The following is a 16909-nucleotide window of genomic DNA, read 5'->3' as shown; positions in this document are numbered from 1 at the left end:
GTTATAATAATCTTGGAAAAGTCAGATTTTAAACACAGTTGGATAAATGACTGCTGATTTTTGCAGAAGATTGATTACTGAAATCAGAGGAGAAAAACAGCTCCCAAGATTTTAGCACATTAAGTGCAGGGAAAGATTAAAAAGAGGTCTTCAGCCTCAAAAGAATTCCCAAACACACAATCCCTGAAGTGAACCTGCAACAAACACTTGAGAAAGAGCAGCAAGAGTGATAACCACCATGAAGCAAGTCAAGGCAAACCAAGGAACAAACATTTGTCAAGGGAAGAGCAGGTTTTATCCAAACACAGAAAAAAGTTTAAGGATGGAAATCGAGGGAAAACAACTAAAGGGAAGTAACTAAACACCTCTAATGAAAGTGCAACAGGCTCTGTTCACTGGTTCCTTCACTCAGCCAGCACATCCTCATCGGGGCAGCTCGGAGGCTCTCAGGGGCTCTGCTGCTCAGGCTGCAGGGACACCCCAGATAATCCCCATGGCTGTATTTTAGCTCTACATCACACAGTGCACAACTTCATCATCACCTCTTCGTATTTAACTCTGCTTGTCATATCCTTTTAAATGCACTGGGTGCCCTATTCCCACTTACCTTTTGGTCTTCATTCTCTGGAAGCATCACTGGGGCAGTTTCTCTGTAAAGACTGGTGTGGCTGATTGCACGCTATGTTTTTGTTACTAAGGAGCTTCTTTGCTTCTCCATTCCTTCTCATTCTTGGCTTGTTTTTTTTCTTTTTCTCTCCCAGCAGGAGTGGGCACATTAAGCCAGTTCAGTTAAATTTATATTATTCTTACTCCTATATTACCCATATGCTGTACTTTGACAGACATGTTACTATCATTAAAAGCACTGGTCTGAAATACTAAAAACATCAGCCATACAAGGGCATCCCTAAGGTTTATTAAGGCAAGTGAAACATTTTGAAGGAGATTGAGCAGGGTAAAATACCACTGTTAATATTATTTTCTAGAAGTACAATTCCATTTGGCACTAAAACATCATCCATTTGGATTTTGTGACGCCACTGAACTGCCCCACATCCTTTGCTTCTACTGAAGCTTAAGTTTTTTAGTGAATTTAAAAATCTTCAAAGCAAGAATTCAGCTTGCAGATCCCCAAGGCAAGTCAGCCTTGTAAATATTTTTATTTCAAATCAAAATCACTTTCTGCTTTCCAAAGCATGTAATTTACAAGCAGTTAAGAAAGATGGAGGACACAAACTGGTGCCACATGGTCATGGGTGGCAATCTGTCTGTGAGGAGCTGGGATGAGACCCTCACATGGATGATGTTTTCAGCTGAGCAAGGTATTGACAGAACTCAGAAATGGAGAGTGCTTCTCAAAGGGCATTGATGACTAGGACATTTATTCAGTCTTACCATAACAAATGCTGTATTAAAGAAAAAAAGTAGCTGTAATGTCAGAACTGTGGTCTTAGTATAAAATCCTATTTGCAACATACACAGTGACCTGTAAATCTGATGATAGTTGTTTAAAGGAAAGTAAATTCTGGGAAAAAGAAACTCTTTCTGATAATTTTCTACCTATTAAATCTGTGAGCAACATTTAAGACCCCTACAGCTTAAAGCTGGGAAAGAAAAAGAATTCTTCATTGATTCTTCCTTTCTTCATTTGCTTAATACGTACATTTCAAAGGTTTTTTTTAAAGACAGTTTTATTACTTCCCCAGAATATTTGGCAGGAGATTTTGCTCTTGGGAGAAAACATTCATAAGCATCGGCAAGATAATTTTATATATAGTTAAAAACATTACATCTAAAAGCTGCTCCGGCAAAAATATATGCTAAGAAATATCAATTTTAAAGTAATAGACATTAACAAAAATAATAAACCAGCAAAGAAAATGAAACTTCTTTTAAAATTATTAGATCATTGGATCCTGGAGCAATCTGGCCAATGGAGTCTGGATGCTCATGTAAATTAGCACCTAACAGTGTGATGAGCCCTCTACGATCATTGAGTCCAACTGTAAATCTAACACTGTCAAGCCCACCACTAAACCATGTCCCCAGGTGCCCTATTTAAGCACCTCCAGAGATGGTGACTCCACCACTTCCCTGGACAGCCTGTTCGAGTGCTTGACAACCCTTTCCGGGAAGAGATTTTTGCTAATATTCAATCTAAACTTTGAATTTTTTCCAAAGCTCCTTCACACCAGTGGCTGCCAAATGCTTAGGCTTTAAGCGCTAAGGCCAAGAGCAGGGAGTCTAAATATTTAATATGGTCTTACACATAATATAACCCAGAAATATTTAATGAGAGTCTCCTGCAGCTACCCTGGAAGTCAGTAATGTGCTGCCCTTCAAAATGGATATATTCCTAAGGACTTCTAGTGATAAAGACCCACTCTGTTCTTAGGTAAGATTTTTTAGTGTTATGCCACTTCCAACATGTATTAGCTTAATTTTAGCTTCCATCCACTGATTTATACAGTTCCACTTTTGCCTATTAGTTTAAAAAGCCTCCTGCAACCATAAATCTCCTGCCGCAGTATTTATACAGTTCCGATAAGTATCCTCTTAACCTTATTTTAACTAGACTGAGCCTCTCATTAAAAACGAATGTTTTACAGACACCCAGCCATTTTTGCAGAACTTTCCTGAACCTTTACAAATTCCTATAATCCTGTTTTAAAACGTGTTAACATCAGAGAGGGGCTGAATGTCTGAGCAGTCGTGTCATCAGCAGGGTGTACGGGAACAACAATCCTCCCCCCACAGGTACAGCCAAGGGCCACGTTCAGTCACACAAAGCTGAAGCTCACATGTGGCTGGCTTTCAGCCTGACATCCAAGTCCCTTCAGCATCATGGCACTCTAAGATTGAATCCTCCCACCCTGCACATGCAAGCAATTTTCTTTGTTCCTAAATGCATGACCATTGATTTGGCTGCATTAGAATGCATAGGAGACTACACCAATTACAATGGGCTTTAAATCAGACTTCAAAAGAAAATATGCTGTGAAAAATGGGGCTTTTCAAGGACCAGAAGACAGGCATGTTAGGAGCTTGTTCCAACAGTGTTCTGCAGCAGGAAATACTTATGGATGTCAAAATGATAGCCAAATGGTAGTCTGCACCAAGATTGAATTCATGAAAGAAGCATGGAACACTGAGCTGACACATACATGTTGACAAGGAGTATCTGCACCTGTTAGTACAGGCCCCATGGAGGGCTTTCAGTTCTGGCAGTGTTCATGCAAAAAGTACATCTTATCTATTTTAATCAATGAAATAAGCTAATGGAAAACAAAAAGCCAACACAAAAAACTGCACTACGGAGAAGGTGCACAACAGAGTTGATTTACGCTGCTGAATGGAAAGATTCCATCCCATGACAAAGCAGCAACACACAGATAGAGTTTTACAGAATTAAAATGGAAAATAATTTTCCTTGGTACATGAAATCAGTCCTAAGATGCAGAGTTGTGGATATTTTGCAATAGCTCCAGAGAAGGTTACTATTCTCACCTCATATAAGCAAACAAGCAGAATGTCCATGGCCTGACCACCCCACTCCACACTGCAGAAACTCCTGCTGTTCCTACCTTCTGGGCTGCTCTCCCTCTTTCACCTCCTGGTTTTCAATAGCTGAAGACATTCTCTCGCCTCTCCCGAGATGAGGCTCCTCCCTTTCTCTGAACGTCTTAGCATCTGTCAGAGCAGAGGCACCAAACAAGATGAACCTGAAGCCTTCTCTGCCTTGGCAATTCTTGAATTCCTATACCGTTTGCCAGCAAGCAAGTAAACTTCAGCTTTTTAAATAGCAATAAATTCTTCACTTCTCCATCTCCTCTAAAATACCATGTACATTCACATCTCTCTCAAAGCAGTAATTGTGCAAGCTAGTAATTCTTAATAATTACAATGAAGATGCCTAGACTATTCCTAGCTACCAAAATTGAAGTCCTTATAGAGATGCAAATATATTATTTTTAGAGATGCAGAGCCACATTTTATCTCACAGTTTAATGGCTCTTCCTTAAAGGGTTGCAAATTCTCTTGCAGCACTGTGGTTTTGTCCTGCTAATGTGGCACTTACAAAACGTGGTTACCAACAGTATCTGAAAAGCTTCATGAAGAGAGGAAAGGGGAAACTATTCTTTCAGGGACAGTACTTTTTTCTCCTCTAAAGTAAGCTTTTTTCTCTTACTGATGTTCTTCAATGAAAACAGTAGGGATGGGGCTGAAGGGAGGAAGATATTGCCATGAGCAGATTCCAGGGTGCAAGTAGGATGGGAAATATTGATGCTAATCAACCACTCTTATTCGTCATACCACGCAAAAATTGCCTCATATATTCCATGCTCAGTGATAGAAGTTAACACTTCACTCCAGGGTACATTTTGTGGTTAATCCATTTTTCCTGGAAACAACATATTTGCTGTTCAACCTCTTCTACTACTGTTATAAAACTGTTCTTTTCAATGCAAACTCTGCAGACAGGCTTTTACACATAACCCAAGCTCATTCTTTTAAAAATGGCAAAATATTCCTCCTTTCCTATGAATGTAATTGCTATGGGCACAACGTCTTTGGGGAACACCAGCCAAAGGAAACTCCTCTCCAGAGATGCAACAGCTGTCTTCACCAGCTCTTCCAAAGCCTTCAGGCTCACATCAAATTTTGGTGGTCACGTAGCCTCTCCTGACACCACACTCCCTGCCTGGTAGGACACATGAGGAGCAAACATCCAGACCTGAGGATGCTCTTTAATGACAGCATTGTTCATGCACCTGACAGTCTTATCATTCGAGTTAGGTTGGGGAGTTTCCATGGAAACAAAACATGACACTAAGAAATAAAGCAGAAAACAGATTTGGAAAGAGGGTCCCATGCTGTAGCCCACTGACAGTCTGGAGGGACTCCAGCACTTGTCACAGCAATGAGGGAGGAAAATAGGGATAAAATAATTCCCTATGAAATGGTATCATCCTGTCACGTTTCAGAGCTACTTCATTGGTGATGAGTAGTTTGGGCAAAAGCAGCACAACCTGTACCACTGCATAAGCAGCAGCTCCAGACATGCAATAGGCAATGGAGCAGCACTGCTCAAAGCTCAGCCACGGTTGGTGGGGACTCACAGCCCTTCTGTGCCACAGTCAAACACCTTGGAAACAGATTCAGATGCTGGTAGTTCCAACTTCCCCTGCCCAGTGCAGTGCCTGAGCCATGATCTCACATGCCCTGCTGACAGCCTAATGACAAAACTGGGCTTGCTCAGGCTGCATGTCCCAGATGAGCGAGCACTGTAACCCTTGGTATGGAACAATCAGCCTTTTCTCACTGGCCACCACTCCAAGGCAGAAGTGCAAGAAAGCTGGTAATCACCATCAGCCACTGCCATCATCTGCTCTTTCACCACAGAGCCAGAATTTTCATTTGACCCAAATACTCCACCCAGACAGAGTAAAAGGTTCACTGAAATTCAGCAGTTAAGAGCGAAATGTTGAAATCTTAATGTCATCATTACAGCCAAAAGCAAGTGAAGAACCATCATCTTTCTTTTCAAATACACCCACCACCTAAAAACTATTTCCAGAAGGAGCTGCAGGACTAACCTCATTGCAGTCTGGATAGATAAATGGAAGCTCCAGCCCATTTTTGCTAGAAACTCTCTGTATGAGGCATAAGGAACGCTGAGCCAGTGCCAGTGAAACTGCATCTCCCCCAGTCTTAAGCAATGTCAGGCTGGGACAGAGCTGTACAGCCTCCCCCTGCTCCCCAGCTCACTTAACACAGACATAACACTGGCAGGGTGCAACACTGCACTGCATTACCAGTCCTAAGCAAGCTGTAAAAAAGCTATTTTCAAACCAGCACAGCCTGGGGATTGTAGCTTGACTCCTGAAAGCTGTATAGCCAGGGAGTTCTTCAGCCTCCTGCATCCTGAACAAACACAGGGCACAATCTGACCCTTATCCAGATACCAATACAGAACACAAGAAGTAAGCATGAGATTTTTCTTAGAAGCCTGATAAAGAACAGTAAGTTTATATAGGGAGGGAGAAAAAGGTCTTGAGTTTGGACTCATTCCACCTACAATAAAACTCTCACTTGAATGGTTGTATGTACTGGTTTTTTGCATTTATCTGACAAGTTACTCTTCTTTGCCCAACAAGTTCTTATTCAAAAATAACACTGTTAAGAGTTTTTTCTCTAATACCTGTGCAAGACACTACACCCTTATTTTTTGAGCTCTTTGTAACTTCTTACTCTTTTCATACAGACACATGAGCATGGCTCAAATGTGACAAATCTAAAGGAGGAAGGTTCTTGCAGAAAAAGACTGGATTGCTATCCAGGAAACTCATCCTGGATATAGCATGCCTCAACACTTTGCATGCCTCAGCTCTCCAATGGCAAAAGGAGATCAAAGCCAATGTTGCCAGCAGACCTCCACAAAGCATGTTAAGAGCACAGGCCCCCAAGAACAACCATCATTGTACTCACCCTCAGCCTTTCTCATCCTCTTTGATTCTGAAACCTTCTCTCTGGATATGGTATTTAGAACAACAAGGGATGTCACAGTGTGTGTGACATATAAAACAGAATAAAAACAATAAGGCAAAGACATAATTCAAAAGAAAAAAAAAATCACATCCCATTAGGTTTCTTCATAACTATCAGTTAACATATCCTACAATAATCACTGGATTTTCAGTTCCAGTTTAACACCCGCTGCCACTTTTGCTAATGCTCTGTGAACCCTCACATATCCCAGACTAGGTTTCCTCCACACCTCTCCACCTGGACCATCAGTTTCCCATCTTTGGTCCAGCCAGCACTGACAGTCACACGCTGGGGATGATTTACACTATTTACATCAGGCAAATCATCCTGAAGGGAGTTCTCTACATCCTCATCTCCCTTTCAGGGAAAGCAACAGTTGTGATGAGGGCAAAGAGGACCATCCCCTGTTTGGAAGCACCACACACAGGGTGCTCCAATCCAAGAACCTGGCATTTCTGTGACATCAAGAGCCAGCACTGAGCATGTCCCTGAGCATCCTATAGTAGCCCACAATATAGTACACTCAGATTATAGTTGAACAACAAGTACCACATCCCTGTTTAAGAGATGCATGAATTATTGATGATGTTCAGGAGCCCTATTAAACTGTCTAGTGGGCCAGCAAGAACATTCAGTAGTTCAAATGCATCAAAATGAATAATAAAGCTTTCTATTTTGAAGTTTGGCCGTTAGAGAAAAGAACCCTGGCAAATATATAATTTTGTGTAATTTCACTTGGATGCTCACTGTAATAGCCACAGTATTTATGACACCATGACTCATACCCATACACTCCTCAGATAGCAAAGACACCATTATCCACACTATTTAAAATCAGAGTCCTTATGCAGGAAAACATTCTACTAAAGGCAAGGCCTGCTTATTTGCCTTAAACTATAGGCTTAGTCTATAAATATGTACTATTTCTGGACGTACATCTGTGTCAGCCATGAAATGCATGCAAAGAAGCATTAAAAAAGGAGAGTTGTAAACATTATGGGAAACACCTTCTAGTAATTCTTTAGATCCTGCCTATAAAGTTGAGAATCCAATTAAATTGCCTTCTTATTCTTCAAACCAACCCTTGTCATGCAATAATTAAACCATAAAATAAAGCCTCTCAGAAAAAAATAGACCATTGCACATTCAGAACATGATACCCAGTCTCATTCTGGCAGCACTTGCATGTTTCACTGAGTGCAACTAGAAGACAGAAAACAAAGTTATCATCTCTATTTTGAAAGGACAGTGTGGGATAAAGCTGTTTTGAGGGACATTTTCAGTAAATTTGGGACAAAAGAGATAGTTCTCCATTCAGTTCTGGCAGACATTCAGCTGCAAACTTGAGAAGTTCCTGTACTGAGGGTCAGCACCTTTCTTTCCTTCCTCCTCTTCACATAAGGCGTAGGTGACTGTGGCTCCTGAGGATGTAACCCCTTGCTGATTGCCAACACAGTTTTCACAGCTTCCAGGGACCTTTCTGGGTAAGATACTGCACACAGCTTCTAGGATTTCACACATTTATTCAGTGCTGTTAATAATCACTCAGTGTGAACCTGAGCAGTAAAATATTTATTCTGAAAGACTCAATGTCTTGTTTCAAGGAACCCTCCAGCAGTCTGGGACTCAAAGTCCACCTCGACCACTGCAATTACAGTGCAACAGTGATCAGTATTCGGAGAGATTTTGTTGCATGATATTCTAAGACATTTAACAGGATGTGGCTGCTACGTAAATGTTATGTAGCTTTTATTTGCTAAATCCACATAAAACTTCCCTTTTTAATATCCTTCCCCACTTGCTTGCAAACACCATCCACATAAAAGTCACTAACTTGAGAAAATGTTTAATCTGGAGTTGTTATATCCAATGTCAAGCCTCAGAGACTCCGCAGAAATGAACCATATCACCCAAAAAGTCAACCTTTTGCGTTTGCAGAGCTCTGCCATGACCAGTTACTGTCTCAAACTCCAAGAAACAGATTACTGAATCTGGAAACACTGAGTACTCTCAAAAGCTTTTCTGATAGCCAAAGAATTGTTAATAAACAAGTAATTAAGCGTTGGAAGACACTAAAAGCCTAATGCATTTCCACAATTACATGTGCCCTAACACTGTCATTGCAGTGGATTCTCATATAGCAGTACAGCAACAGTTCTTATAAAAGATGGGAGTAACTCCTCCAGGCAGTACTTTTTCCTTGGATCTTCATCTTTTCCAGAGTCAGCATCAACATTTGTGAAAAAAAATAAGAGGAAAACAGAGTCTTTTGTCCAAAAAGAGCTACCTCCTCCTACTACCTCTACAATAAAAATAAAAAAATAAAAAACACCTTATTCATTTCTATCATTTCCTTTCCAATCAAAAAATCTCTCGTCCTGACAAAACTGAATGATCTTAGAAGATTATATTAAGATTTTCAGGCTTGACCTCTCAGCTACCCATCTTCAAAGAAATCACTGCCATTACAACACACATCCAAGCCCCTTAGGATGCTTTTCATACCATTAGGAAATCTAGTGTTCAATTTAAGCATTTTCTCATTTTTCCTCAATCAGCCGGAAGCAAAAAAGAAGTCCCTGAGCAACACAGAGAAGAAGGGAAAATTCTATCCATCTCAGCATGCAGTTTTCTCACAGAAATCTTGAAAAAAAAATCAGAGGTGAATATAGCTCTATAATTATTATTCACAAAGTGTTTCCAGTGAGCTTTTTACTCATCTCTGGGAGATGCAGTTTTCTGCATCAACGTAAGATGACATTGTAAACCCACTTGCAAATTCTATAAGAAGGTTCTGAATTCATCATTGCTTGGGGCAGTGATGTGGCTGGTAGTCATCTCCTGGTTGAAATTACCTTCTGGAATCCATAGCCCAGGACACAGCCTATACAGGAAAATGTTGATGAAGCTGTACAGCAACACTATTTAGAGACTAAGCAGACTGGGGCTTGTTTCTTTGCTTGTTTATTACAGATACACTGAGTCTTTCATTTAGATTCTGGAGTTAGTTCTTCCTTCAGCCACAGTTAATAGCCAGATGACAAACAGAGCATTAAAGCTACATGACTACCCAAGCTTGTAAAGTCTTATTAAGAGATCCTTTGGAAAGCACAGTAGAGGTGTGCTGGAAAGCATTACACAAAAATTTAAGTGTTTGTTTGTCTTACAGGTAGGACACTTCACTTCTCCTACCTCAATGCTGTCAGGGGGGGGAGGTTCAGGAAAGGGAAATCCAGGAACATGAAACAGTTTGGGTGGGAGTGTTGATCTACTGGAAGGTAGGGAGGCTCTGCAAAGGCATGTGGACAGGATGGATCCTGGGGGTGTTTAGCCTAGAAAAAAGGAGGCTTGGGGGAGATCTCACCACTCTCTACAATTCCCTGACAGGAAGTTGCAGTAACATGGGGGTCAGCCTCCTCTCCCAGACAACTCACAACAGGACAAGAGGAAACGGTCTCAAGCGATGCCAGGGGAGCTTCAGGTTGGACATCAGGAAGAATTTCTCCAGAGAAAGTGTATTAAACATTGGAAGGGGCTGTCCAGGGAGGTGGTGGTGTCACCATCCCTGGAGGTGTTCAAGAAATGATTGTATGTGGCACTCAGTGCTATTGTCTAGCTGACAAGGGGCTGATCAGTCAAAGGTTGGACTCAATGATCTTGGAGGTCTTTTCCAACCTAAATGATTCTGTGATCATATGCATTTACTGAAGAGTTTACATAAAACAATCACTGTAAGTCATCCTCTCCTACTAAGACATGCATTTAAAAAACCTCTGGCCTGTGAAACCACATTTTCTGAGATGAGAACATACAGAAAAGGAGTCACATGAGCCCAAGCGGCCTAAACAGCAACAGAACAACCCCCTGTAAGCACATGGTGCTCACTGCTTCATCAGGGAGGGAGACAACTTGTCCTCATGGGTATCTCTTCTCCAAAATTAGCATCATTAGCACAGTATTCACACTTTCTCTTTCCCAGCCCACAGGAGGTTTCACTGAAGTGCTGCAGGCACAGTATTTGCCCTGCCACAGCTGAAAGAACCAGGGGCAAACATACCTTATCCATTCCAACCAGGGGCTCAGGCCATTTCCCCCACCCGGGGCACAACCTGTAGTTGCACATGGAGCTGCCTCAACAGACATGTTCCTCAACAGACAATATAACAACCTCTTACCATAACTATGCTCTAATCCAAATTCCAATAAACTACACAACAAAAAATGCACACTTATAATATGTATAAAGATATGCTTAAAGTTTTTAAGACTTGTTTGTTCTAATATCTGCACCATAACTAGAAAGCATCTGCACTGTGAGATAGCAGCAATTACTCCAATCTAACCTCACTTTGCTTGCACACAGCACAAGGTTATCACTTCAGCAAAGGATTTTACAGCGTAATACCCACACAGTGAATAACCTTCAGAGAAATAGAGCAGGGGGGGCAATAAACACTCCCCAGGTAGAAAGGCTATTACCCTTAATGCATTCGTAATTTGGTTTAACATAAAATCTGGAGATTTCTTTTTGCGAAATTTATTTTTATTCAGTTTTTACAGAGAGTTACAATCTTTTTCTGTGCCCCATATCTGCATCATTAAAGTAATATCTGCTTAACATGCCCTTGCTCATCAGCCTAACTTGAAACATGGTCTGACTTGGCAGCATGATGAGGAGCTCGTCCCTGTGCTTTCCATCATGTTTAGGGGTATTTGCTGTTGGACTGCATTTGCATACATTAGATAATCATAGGTGTCCCTACCACTAAGATACCCATAAAACATTCTTTTAAGAACAGGATGAATCAACTCAACCTAAAAAGGAGTCTCAGCATTCTTAAATAATCGTGGCATCTTCATTTTGAAAAAAAACAACTTTTAAGCATCCACGTCTTGAATATTATAAAGACTTCTAGGAGGAATATTCTATAGCCCCAACAGAGCACATGTTTTATTTAAATTAGCATTACACCTAAGAGCTTTAGAACATATTTTCTTCTCAGGCAGTCCTTATTACTTTGTGACTGTTTCATATCACCCCTAAATAACATTGTCACCAGCTAAATGAATAGAGTGTGCTATACTTACAGATGATTTACACAGAACTAAAACATGTATCAGGAGGCATATTTCTACCCTGAGTCTCTAGACACAGTTCCCTTTGGCATCAAAGGAACTATGTGCCTTTCTGCCCTGAATTTCTAACAAGATAATTTACATATGCACACATTCCTGAGCTCTGGCATGCACAACTTTGCACAAAGTTGGAAACCTCCATCTGGGAAATGCACACTGTGTGCCTCACCCTGTTCTGAACATCCTCTAAAGCCACTGCTGGGATCACTTGGCACAGCTCATGATAGGAACTCCTCTGCTTCTGGGAGGAGAGGAGGAAAACAGACAGCAAGAATAATGTCCAGGCTTATTCAACAATCACATGGCATGTATTGGAGCAGTTAGAGCTGTAGGGACTTACAGACCCACCTATATGAACAAAAGAACCCTTTCCCTTATTGATGAGGTCAAGCAGTGCAGAGCTGGGTACTGAATACCCATCATGTCTATAAAGTGGTTCTGTCTTCCCACTGGTCCTTTATATGTTACCCTAAGGAAGTCCCAAGGACTTCTCCAAAAATTTTGCAGATAGTAATGTACAAAGCAACAACCACAGAGGAAAATATACCATGTGAAGAAAGTAGGACCCTGAAAAAAAATAATTCTATCAGTAAAGCTGACAATCAGGTAAGGATAAATCAAACTCTGGTGTGTTGGATACTAGGGCAGTGATGGTAGCAGAGGAAGTGTCAGCTGAAGAACTGATAACTAGAGGTCTAACACCTGCAACATCACTCCTCTGATTTAGCTGCTCAGTGCCCTGGATAATATATTCTACATGCTAACAGAGGTATTTTTTAAATGCAATTTCAAACCTATCAATAAAAAAATTGAAATATATTTTTCTACCTGCTTTGCACAGTTCAGACCTTGTTTCAGATTTGAAGGAATCCTGGAGAAAACACATAATCTGTAAGTAGTGAATGAACCCCAAAGTAACAACAAAGGTGCAGAGAGAAAAGGCCCTCAAACCCTCCACACGCCTCCTCCGACAAACTTGGCTGCCGTGATACATCTCAATCTCACACTGTAGCAAAGTGCACATCCTGGTAACTCCCACAGCCTCCCACATTCTGTGTGTCAAGCCCTGATTCATCAAACCACTGATGGAGAAGAGCAGCTGTGCAGCTTGGGGCCAGCCCGTGTTGCTGGTCACCTGGCCACCACATGCATGCCCCAGGGATGCTCTGCCATGGGACAGCAGGACAGACACCTGTAACCCCTCAGGAGATGAGGAATACTGGTTTGGGTCTCTCCCTCTCCTGTGTGGCCATGACTTTCATAAATTTTCAACGTCTCACTTGTCAGATTGTATTGCAACTAGTCAGAGCTTGAATGCCAGAGGAATCTGTCAAGCAGCATGATCATTTAAGGGCTCATAAGCAAACACAAGGATTTCTCCATCTTGCCACATTGCAACCACCTCAAGGAGACTCGAGGGAGAGAAACAGAAGTTTCTACTCAATCAGGTGTGAGGAGTCCTGTGGATAAACCTCAGGACTGGCTCAGAAACAAGTATGTGGCTGCTTGTGCTAAGCAAAGCAAGGAGAAGGCAGTGCTTCTGCAAAGAGGTGGTTACACAAGAAAATTTGCCATCTTGTAAAATTATCCTTTCCTCAGCCACAAGGTTTTAGGCATTATATCCCCCACTGGGCAGTGCTAAAACACATTCACAACAGTCAGGCGTACGTGACACTGATCACTGCTGCCAGTATATTAAGGGTATATTAAGATTATTATATTCTCACCCTGCTTTTTTTATTATTCCCTAAGCATCTGCTATTTGCCACTGCTGGAGACAGGATACCAGGCTGTCAGTAATTGTTAATGTCAAGGAAACAAATGGACTGTTCAAGACAAAACTGTGAAAAAGCAAAGGTGGCAAAAAGAGACAGAGAAAGAAGTAATCAAGGTGGAATCACAGAATCCCAGAGATAAGGACAAGGGGTGCTAAATGAATAAGAAATACCAGGGCGAGCACTGAGGGGATGGGAAATAGAAAGCAACACCCCAGTGATCAGAAGATGAAAGGTTTTACTCCATATTCCTGCTGGAAAGGAAGTACCTCAAGGGCAGAACAATGGAAAAACATGATCAGGCTAAGGAAAAGACACAGATGAGGCAAGGAGATAGACAGGAGGGTTTTGGATGGACTGAAAATATTTGTCCAGTTGTAAGCAGTCAAGATGGACATGAGACCCAAAGCAACATCACAGAGCAATTGCTGGAGGATTGAACTCCTAAAGAATGAAAAGAAAGTCATTAAATTAGACACCAGCAGAAAACCCAGAGCAGACAAAAAGTGTGGGTAAACAAGAGTGCTCAAAAACCAAATTTGTAATTTGCTTTATCTTTGTCATGGTCGATTTTATGAATACCTCAATAGTAACATATGCCTGTCCATAAAGTCTCTCCTGGAAAACCAATGGCCACCTGGAAGCTGAAAGCAATAGAAATCATTGTGACTGCAGGGAACCCTGTATCTGCATGTGATGGGATCCTCAATCAGCCTTTTGAATAATCCTAAAATTATTTTTTCATATATTTAATAAAGTGTAGGGGGTGAAGGGGGGCAGCAGCTGTGCCAGCACTGCAGGCTTGTTTTTTGCAAACAGTGACACACCACACGCTGACTGTAAGAATACCATGGCATGGAATTACCACAGAACACTTTAAAAGTCACTGATAATTGACAAGATGTAATTTTAATGAGGAACCATCAGTGAATGGAAGTGCTTTTAACTGGGCCTACAGAGACAAGTTTCACAGCCCAATGCAACTCAGAACTGGCTTAAGTGATAAGTATTGCCAAACTTAGATGAGCAGAGTCAAATAACTCAATCTCCTTCATATGCCCAGCCTTATCAGAGATCAGACACTAATATGGAAAAACACAAGTCTACTTGTTCAGCATCAAAGAACGCAATGGCAAATGATCTACTCCACTTACAGAAGGGAGAAGTGTATGTTGAAAGTTGGAGAATTAAAAATATATATGGGAGCCAGGGAGATAAATGGAACACAAGGTCTCAGGGCCATGATCTGATGAAAAGCCTAGATGATGGAAGAGAGATAAGGTTACAAAGGTGGTGTTTCTATGTATGGTGTTAATGAAAGGATGAGTAAAATGTGGGATTCTGCTGTCCCTGAATAGCCACCTCTAATGCCCAGCTTAAAAAGATGCTGAAAAACAGAGAGAAATGCACAGGATTTAAGGGCCTGAAAACAGATTGTGTGAAAGAGTTTAAATTATATGATCACTTTAGGAAAAAGAAGGCTAATCAATGATTTGTCCACATCATGGGAAATGATTTCCATTACTAGCAGGCTCCTTAATTAAGTAGACAAAGGATGAAGATGTTTCAACATATGGAACAAAGAAATAAACTCAGAATGTATTTATTATTTTATAAATCACCAGAAATAATTACTCACCAAAACAACTACCCTCAGGACACCTCTGAGTTCCAGTTATCTGCACTCTTTAAATAAGTCTGAACATTCTTCTGAAAGGAAAGGAGAAGTTGCTGGGTGAAATTTTCTACAGCCTGTGTCATCAGGAGGTCAAACAACATGATCCCAAGAATCATTCATTCATTATGAACCAAAGACTACTAGACAATATTTGCCATATTGACACAACACTCAGACTTACTTGCTTACATGAGGTTTTGTATTTGCCCATAGTTGTAGAAAACAGAGAATATGATGATTAACTTTTAAAAATAGGCAAGTTATCAAGACAAGATCTCTTTGGTACAGATAAATTCACATTTATTCCAGCATTCAGCTATGATTTTATTGTCATAAACCAAGCACATAGCACTGGGTACCATAAAATCCAAAACTACAGGCTTTTTCAAAGTGAGTGTATATAAAATTTAAACCATAACTGTAAGAGTTTCAGTAAATCTACAATAGCCCCCATTAGAAACATTAAGATTACAGCCTTTCAGATAACAATGTCCACAATAACTGTGTGCAAAACATTATATACATTAAAAAGTGGATAATTAATATGCTTCTGCACTTTATTATTTTTTCTTTTACAAGCAATGGTTGTTATAAAATCATACATGTTTGCCCAGAGCCTCCTCAATGTTGCATATGCTGAAAGAATAGAGCTGGACATTCGTGGTCAAATGCTGCAGCTCTTGGCATAAAAACATGCTCCTGAATTTCACATTTTGTCTGAAACAAGCCTGCTGGGTAAATCCCAAATATAAATTTTTTTTTTATGGGACAAATCTCACACTAATTGCCTTCTCTCTGCAGCAGTAACTCCCTGAATACAGTCAAGGTGTTGGCAAGTGGGCAGGAGCAGGAGATCCACAGAACCCACTGGCACAAACACGTAACATTCACATCAGTCTCTAAACTGACATGGATTTTCCCACTTTGGTTTCACCATGAAGCCTGGAACTTACAAGTCTGGAGGATATTATTGCTCTTTAATGGGGCAGGGGAGGAAAGCCTGACTTGTAGTACCAGTCAAAGAGATTGAATATAGAAGTAGCAATATCAGGTCCCAGTGAGCAGAAGCAGAAGGGTGTCTGCTACTGGGATGCTCAGTGGCAAACAGCAGCACAGGCTTCACAGCCCCGCTGGATAACATGGATTGACAAAGCAATTCAAGTTCAGTAAGGCAGAGTCAAACCTGGTTGAGTCAGATCCTGCACCAAACCCCTCAGAGGATCCTGGAGCAGCCGAGGTGGAGCTGGCAGTTGGCTGAATGTGGACTGAAACCAGCCTGTGGTGGGGTCCAGCTCATCTAGTGCTGCTGCCACCACCCCCACACCTGATCTCAAGCCAGTTCCACAGGATCCATCTGTGGGACTGGAGAAGGCTGGGTATCTCTAGTCTGCATTTCATCTCATCTTGCTGCAGACTCCTAAAATAAGTAGGAGTAATGGTTCTCTCAAAGTGCCTTTTTGTCTGCTGTGAAGCAAACCTAAACATGAAGCTCCAACCTGAATGCTTGCAGTGTCAGATTAACACCTCTCTGTCTGTCAGTGCCAGGTAATTACATCTGTAATGACCAGTGAGACCTTCCATAATGTCACCACCTAAGGAATAAAGCTGGGACAGAGCACAGAGACCAACTTTGCCACCACTTGAGTTGGAATCAAAATTCACTACTTGCTACCCAATATCTGTGGGGAAAAAAATAAAAAATCAAAATACAGAAACTGTTCTAAAAGGAAGCAGATTACTGGAACCTGTCCTGCTGCTCAGGACACTGAAC

At 41.1% G+C, this 16909-nt stretch overlaps 1 protein-coding gene across 6 annotated transcripts in view; it reads right to left on the bottom strand.

Moving 5' to 3' along the window:
* The window catches only part of HTR2C (5-hydroxytryptamine receptor 2C), a 210438-nt gene that overhangs the window by 186075 nt on the left and 7454 nt on the right, over nucleotides 1-16909 (bottom strand). The window contains exon 2 of one of the 6 annotated variants that reach the window (XM_051792359.1): nucleotides 15100-15170. The exons of the other annotated variants lie outside the window; for them this stretch is intronic. The gene's annotated coding sequence lies outside the window, so the exon portion shown is untranslated. The remainder of the gene's footprint in view (nucleotides 1-15099; nucleotides 15171-16909) is intronic. 6 annotated transcript variants of the gene reach the window in all.

The sequence above is a fragment of the Manacus candei genome, unplaced genomic scaffold (assembly GCF_025592945.1).
Source record: "Manacus candei isolate 608988 ecotype Guabito, Panama unplaced genomic scaffold, ASM2559294v1 h1tg000003l, whole genome shotgun sequence".
In the NCBI taxonomy this organism is placed as follows: Eukaryota; Metazoa; Chordata; class Aves; order Passeriformes; family Pipridae; genus Manacus; species Manacus candei.
The sequence above is the reverse complement of the archived record's forward strand: the minus strand, read 5'-3'. Positions and strand labels throughout refer to the sequence as shown.